At 39.3% G+C, this 7,500-nt stretch overlaps 1 protein-coding gene across 1 annotated transcript in view; it reads left to right on the top strand.

Moving 5' to 3' along the window:
- Positions 1-7,500, top strand: part of LOC143028431 (uncharacterized) — a 34,478-nt gene that overhangs the window by 635 nt on the left and 26,343 nt on the right. The window lies entirely within an intron of this gene.

Here is a 7,500-nt window from a genome sequence, read left to right as displayed (position 1 = left end):
GCATATTGGAGGACTACGAGGCAAGCAACTCAAATGGATGAAATATCTTTTACGGAGGAAAAATGAGAACAGTTGTAAAGAATGGAGAGTTGTAAGCGCCGGAGTTCAACAAGGTTCATTATTGGAACATGGTGGGAGGTACAACAAGTTGCACAAATACGTTTACAGATGACGCAAAAATCACGAGAAAAGTGGTAAAACGAAGACTGTACACTATTGCAAAAATATTTAGACATTATTATTGCACTGAAAAAAGTAAAGAACGGGAAATATGAAATAGACACAAAATACTAACTTTAAACTATTCCTTGGGAAGTAAACAGTTACAAAAACAAAAGAGGATAAATATTTAGGAGTATTGATAAAAAAAAACCTGTCACCGAACAGACATATCAGCAGGATTGTGAGAAAGAGATACGGATTGCTGCAAAAGATTAAAGTGGATTCTTACCATGTGGATGAAAAGATGATAAAAAATCTCACAGAAGCCCTAATCCGTCCACAACTACAATGTGTGTCAATGGTATGGACCGGACACGTATAATAACCAGAACCAAAGAAATACAAAAAATAACCAAAAATGTGGTTCCCATCCTGCCAAATAACAAATATAAGAAGACTCTAAAAGCACTCCCTCACCTTTCCCTCTCTCTCTCTCTCTCTCTCTCTCTCTCTCTCTCTCTCTCTCTCTCTCTCTCTCTCTCTCTCTCTCTCTCTCTCTCTCTCTCTCTCTCTCTCTCTCTCTCTCTCTCTCTCTCTCTCTCTCCCTCTTCCCCCTGCATAAGGGAATTGCAATGGTTTGCTAGTATAGCGGTCAGTGTGGAGGCTATTAGTAATATACACACGCGCACGCGGACACACACACACACACACACAAACACACACACACACACACACACACACACACACACACACACACACACAGATATATATATATATGTATATATATAACATATGTATATATATATATATGTATATACATGTATATATATATGTATATGTAAATATATGTATATATATGTATATATATGTATATATATGCATATATATATATATTATACTATACTGTATATATGTGTATATATATGTATATATGTGTGTATATATATGTATATATGTGTATATATATGCATAAATATGTATATATATGTATATATATGTATGTATATATATGTAAATTTATGTATATATGTATATATATGTATATTTATGTATATATGTATATATATGCGTATTCATGTATATATATGCGTAATATATATGTATATGTATATATGTATATATATGTATGTGTATATGTATATATGTATATATATATATTATATATGTGTGTGTGTGTGTGTGTGTGTGTGTGTGTGTGTGTATGTATGTGTATATGTATATATATGTATGTGTGTGTATATATATATATATATATATATATATATATATATATATATATATATATATATATATTATATATATATATATATATGATATTGTCATAACCTACCTATGGGCCAGGCTTGTCTCGACACGAAAAAAAGTTAAGGCCGTGCGGAGCTTCTACGAATAACAGAATTCAGTCAGGATATAATTAATGATCATTTACAGTAATAAAATAGACAAAAAAAAACATAAATGGACATAAATTAAGAAAAAAATTAGCAATGCACATTAAACATAAAAATGAAACATATATTTGTTTCATGAACTATAAATGAGTACTTAAACAATTACCAGTTTGTTTCATTTTTAGGCTTCGTACGTCGAACGTGGAGTGATAATTTTGGTTATAGAAAACGTGTCCAACGTCAATCGTCTGCAAAGGTTTTCATGTCTGGGGCCGAACAGGTAATATTTTGGTGAGAATGTTATGCGATGATCTCTGGTAGTAATGGAGGGACATTTCTGGTTGTTGGGGAACACGTAGATGATAGGTTGGTGTCTCGTAGTGGAGAAATAACAGAGAGTGGGTGTAGAGTCGTATTTGGCTTTATTCTAGTAGGATTTTGGAAAATTTCCGAAAGAAATTGGAAAAGCGAAGTCTTGCACTTCGCGTGGACGTGGAGTTTGTTAATTCACGAGTTCGGTACTTGAAGATTGCGTAGTGCATTCGTGTATTCGCAGAGGCCCAAAGGACTTGTTTAGTTGAATTGTCGTAATCGACGAATGTAGAAAAAAAAAAATCTATGAATTTTTTCAGATGAACCCTGGCGTCTGCTTCTTTTCTTATATTATCTCGCTGGTCTCTCCTTTTCTTTTTCCTGTCTCAGCATTCTCTTGTATCTCTGTTGTCTCTGCTTGGATCTCTGCTCTTTTTCTCTTTGGTCATTCTCTGCCCTACTTTATGTAGCCCGGGGACTGGTGATTACGTTTCCTGGATGTCGATACATACTGAAAGTAGGTACTTCAGCTACTTCTAACTAATGGGGAAAGAACATATTTTCGCACCAGATTATGCTGTGAAACTCTCCCTTAAAGGTTTCTTGTGACCAGTTGTCACCTTCGTTGTATGGTTACTATTCCCTATTGATTTATCATTGTAAATTTGTTGTTGTTGATACTGTATGATTTTTTTTTTCTTTTGTGAAACTTTTTTTTTTTTTTAAACTCCGCGGTAAGAGTTTCTTCTGACCAGTTGTCACTTTCCTTATTTGTTTTTGCAATTAAGGCATGACACGGAGTGCACAAGTGCACATTTGTTGATGTGACCTTCCCTGATTTCCTCTTATTACTATATACCTTCATCTATTATATGTCTTTGTACTCTAAAGATATCTTAATAGACGATCAATATCTCCCGAGTAAAAGCTTAATAGTTTTGATACACATGACCTAGATGTGAAGCTAAATTGTCTGTTAGAATGTTCATCTCTTTAAGACATTTCATCCATCAACCTTTCACAATCCTTTAACATGATTTCACTATTGTGCTGATCAGTGATACTCGCCTATTATTTATTGGTGTCTCCTTACTTTCAAATTTGTGAATTGGTATCACATTAGCTCTTTTCCAATCATGCGGGACTATGTCTTCTTTTAATGAGCAGTAAAACTTGAATCTTGTCCCCCAATTCATGATATCTTTTCGTCCCAGAACCGTGTTCATATTAGGCCAGTCTCATTTGTTTCCTTGAGATCTTGGTTGGAGCAATGGGGACCCAGTGGACATTCCGGGATGACGTGGACCGTTGTCTATATTTCGCCACAGGGACATTCGGGAATGTTGGTGTATCCCCGCTTGTGTTGAGTTTCTCTTGTTTTTCCCACCTTAGCTCTTCCTCTCTTTAGGGTAACTCAGTCCTTCCTGGCTAGGTTTACTCCTTGAGGCGGCAAGGTCTCATTTGGGCATGTTATGGCCCAAATTGTCATACTCCTGCCAGCATTCCAACCTATAGGCCACAGCTTGGGTTGGAACCAGTCCCTCCACCATCGTGAAACTTTGGCGGGAGTTCAGCCTTTGTCGAGCTTCAAGGTAACCGTACAGTGGATGCCTGGAATTGTTTAGTTGTTTATGCCTTTAATTATCTCACGCCGGATGTGGAGTGGTGGAATCCCTGCCAACATGTAGATAACATGTAAGGGCGTTGGTTTTAGTGTACTCGGAAAGACCTGTTTAGTTACGGATCTATTTTGTGTGCATGGCATGACCTGGCCCGCAGTAGTGCATAATATTCTCCGGTGGAGTAGCTTAGTGCCAATGCTATTTGTCACAGTGGCAAGCTTGCTGAGGAGGTGGTCTCTACTTGATATTTTGCCTGTTAACTTATTAATATACTCTTTGTAAGAGAGAGTCTCGTCGAGAGTAACACCCAAATAGACAAAGTGTGGTTGGTGTACCAAATCGGTGTTGCTGCATCTGATTCGTAGCTCTCTCTTGGCTTGATGGTTTTTAAGGTGTAATGCACACACCTATGTTTGGTTTCGCTCGCATTGAGATGCCTTGTTCATAATCTTGCATGATGCAACCCATCTCATGTTTCCTTTTCTTTAGGAAGACCCTCTCCTCATTGGTTGGCTTGCCGCTGAGCTGCAGTTGATTGGCTACTTGGTTTGAAGTGACAGCAGCTGCTCTGGGCTCGGGAAAGGGGGTCTTGGGTCTTGTTTGAATAATTTTTTCAATTGTTACCCAGGGTTTTGTTGTTGTTATGGGTTATGTCGACATTAGATATGATTTCATGCCGAGCTCAATGGTACTTTCAGAAAATGGATCTTCATTGTATGCCTGAATATACTCGTATTAGTTTTTGCTTTGTTCAGAGAGGTCAGGGATGAAATTCTTTCTGCATCCTCTGGAAATGTTTGTCTTTCCAACATTTGAAACTTGTGTTTGGAATTCACCATAATGTTTAAGTGCAGAAAGGATGTTAGTAAGAGCATCTTCTAGGTGTGATGATGTAAAACCTACCTACCCAATTGGCTTTGCGGAAGTTAAACCTAGGCTTGGGTTTTATTACTTGGAATCTGATCACTGGTCTCACTACAGTTACATTTGGGCGATGTTGGGTTTTTGGTATACGGTTGCCAATTTTTTTTTTTTTTTTTTTTTTTTTTTTTTTATTATTATTATTCAAAGTTTAAGAAGTGCTTGAATGATAGAAATGGTAGGTCGGGTTTGTAACCTCTTCTCCAGCGTGCACTTTGGAATGTGTTATCCTTAGCATCATGGAGGGTTGTTAGGTTCTTTGATATCACCCAATTCTCCAGTGCTTTTCCATCTATATTTGTATGGCTATATCCCTAGGTGGTACTGTGACTGTTAAAGTCACCGACAACCAAGCTTGTCTTTCGATTTGGGGGTATATTTGCCCATGTGAAGAAAGTTGATGGAAGTTTGTACTGTGTAGTGATTTTGAGGTGTACAGTATCTACCTGAAGGATCTCTAGCCATCTTTCCGAGAAGTAAGTACTGTTCTTGATTATAGACTTGTCTCGTGCATAGATTGCACTGCCATAAACGGGGCGTGGGTAATGGATAATTAGGTGCATTCTAGATATTCTTGGTGGCACTTGATCTTTGTGTGTTTCTTGTAGGCTACCTGGGGGTGCCCGAACATCTGCCCCTTTGCCCTGTGCCCCAAAAGTGCTCTTCACAAAAAATATATGAAAATGAATGAAAAGTGATTTCTCACAGGCTTTTTCCATTTTCTTACCATTCAGAAATTATAATGTGGGAAATGGTGTTGGACTACCGGATAGTTGTCATATACGAATAATACAAAAGAATGAAGTGCCCAATTTCCTGCCCAAAGCACCTGCCCCTTGCAATGTCTGTGCACGTTACTGTGTAGGCACAATATGTCAGTGTCCAGGTACGCGAGAGTCTCGGATTTTGATGTAGACATTTTCTCAGTGCTGGCATTGAGGACTCTAAACTTGGTCGACGACATAACCTGTGGCCGAGGGTTTACCACCTTTACCATCCCAGGAGTGGAGCACGGGTTCGTGCGTGGTGTAGCAAATCTCAGAAGATTATCTAGGGCACCACGTGGAAGATTTGCTTCTTCCCCAAGTGACATCAGAAACATGTTACCAAAGGAAAGGACAAAGACAGAAGGAACTACAAGTGAAGTAAAGAACGTAAAGATGAAGTAGATTTTTGAGAATGAATAAGAATTCCCATAATATCCAGTAGATCCCGCCAGGTCCTGTGTGTATGTGTATGTGCGTTCTCTCTGTCTTACTGTGAGTACGTGTGTGTGTACTCTCCCTTTCTCTCTGCCTCTGTTCTCTGTCTCTCTTTCCCTCTCTCTCTCTCTCTCTCTCTCTGTATGTGTGTGTGTGTATGTGCGTGTGTGTGTGTATGCATGAGTGTGCGTGCGTGACCTCAACTCACAACATATAAACCTCAAGCAGAACAAACGTCCTTAGCAAGTCGATAGCCACGATAATACTATTACGTCAGCTACACAGACATGACGAAAAATGTCGACACTGAAATCGAGTCGTGTGGTTCGTACTTCTCACTCGACATCTCTCAATTATAAATCTATACTGTTGTGCTGGGTAGACGCATAGGGCAAGAAAACAGTAAAGGACAAAATCACGCTCACCAAATAAACGGTAATATGGTGGATGGAATGGTGGATAGAAGGTGCACCTGTCGTTGACAGCCAAGCTTGAGAAACGCCAATGTGGAGGGGAGGTTGAATTGACGAGGAAAAATGCCAAGGCAGGCAGTTTTTCAGGACAAGGTAATTCATAACACCTCCCAGCCTGCACGTGACGTTGATATCGTTTGCGCATGCGCCCCTGTTCTGTGATTCGTGGTATAGTCAACTGAAACCGAAATTACCACACTAGAACTAGCAGTTTTACTTGCTACATTGATAATGCTGCTCATATTCTACGTTCGTTTTGATATTTGATGTTCGGTTATATTTAATTTTATTTCAGTTGTTTCATTCCTTGATTAACTTACAAATAATGTCATACCGTATCCACGCGAGTTTCCAATTATGGCACCTGTCTCCTTTTATAGACTTTCGAGCCATGTTGATGCCGCCATTTATTTCTCGAGTACGCTTTACACGAGCAATGTTTCGGCACTAAGTTCCCGTTTTCGCGGAAGCTTCTTTCCGCTTTGATCGTGTGAACCGCGCGCTATGGCATTATTTTCATATAAGTTATTATTAATATATTCTCAGTATTTGTGTCTAAATTTAACCTAATTCAACCTAATCTAATCTAACCTTACCTAGCCTCGCCCCTATCGCAGCCTATTTTCTCAGTATTTGTGTCTAGATTTAACCTAATTCAACCTAATCTAACCTTACGCCTCGCCTCTATCGCAGCCTATTTTCTCAGTATTTGTGTCTAAATTTAACCTAATTCAGTCTAATCTAATCTAACCTTACCTTGTCTCGACCCTTTCACAGCCTCCATACCCTTCCAACAAAGCCCCCATCGCACTCTCACGTACACTGATATATACTCGTATATATACCGACATGGCAACCTAGGGTTCACCTTACAGGCAGTTCGGGTGGGTGTGGCACCACGTGGCACAGTGTGGCACAGGACCCTACGAACATAGCTTATACCAGGGGTGGGAGAACCTTTTTGTGCATGAAGGCCACCTTACAATTCATCGTCCCACATAGAGGCCGCATTGAATTTTTTTTTTTCAATTATTTTATCCCTTTTATTATATTATAAGTTTCAGGTGTATGATGATTTCAGACTTAAAAAATATTCAAGGTCTTTAAAAAATAGATAATCTGTATATCAAAGGCCGCAGAAGGCCGCACTTGATGGCCCGGAAGGCCACAGGTTCTCCACCTCTGGCTTATACCCTCTGCACTACAATTAGGTAAATACATATGACCTAATACAGGTATAGGAAATACCTGGTGAGAACAGGGACATGGGGAAAGGTGTGGGGGGGGGTAAGCTGGGAAGGCCGGGCGATGGAGGGAATGTCAGCATTGTGGTGGAAGGCTGTGGTGGTGCAATAAGAACATAAGAAATAAAGGAGACTGCAAAAGACCATAAGGCCTACACTAGGCAGCTCCGTAT

Source organism: Oratosquilla oratoria, chromosome 9 (assembly GCF_046742065.1).
Source record: "Oratosquilla oratoria isolate Oo_2021 chromosome 9, ASM4674206v1, whole genome shotgun sequence".
In the NCBI taxonomy this organism is placed as follows: Eukaryota; Metazoa; Arthropoda; class Malacostraca; order Stomatopoda; family Squillidae; genus Oratosquilla; species Oratosquilla oratoria.
Note: the sequence above shows the minus strand (reverse complement) of the source record. Positions and strands in the feature narration are given on the sequence as shown.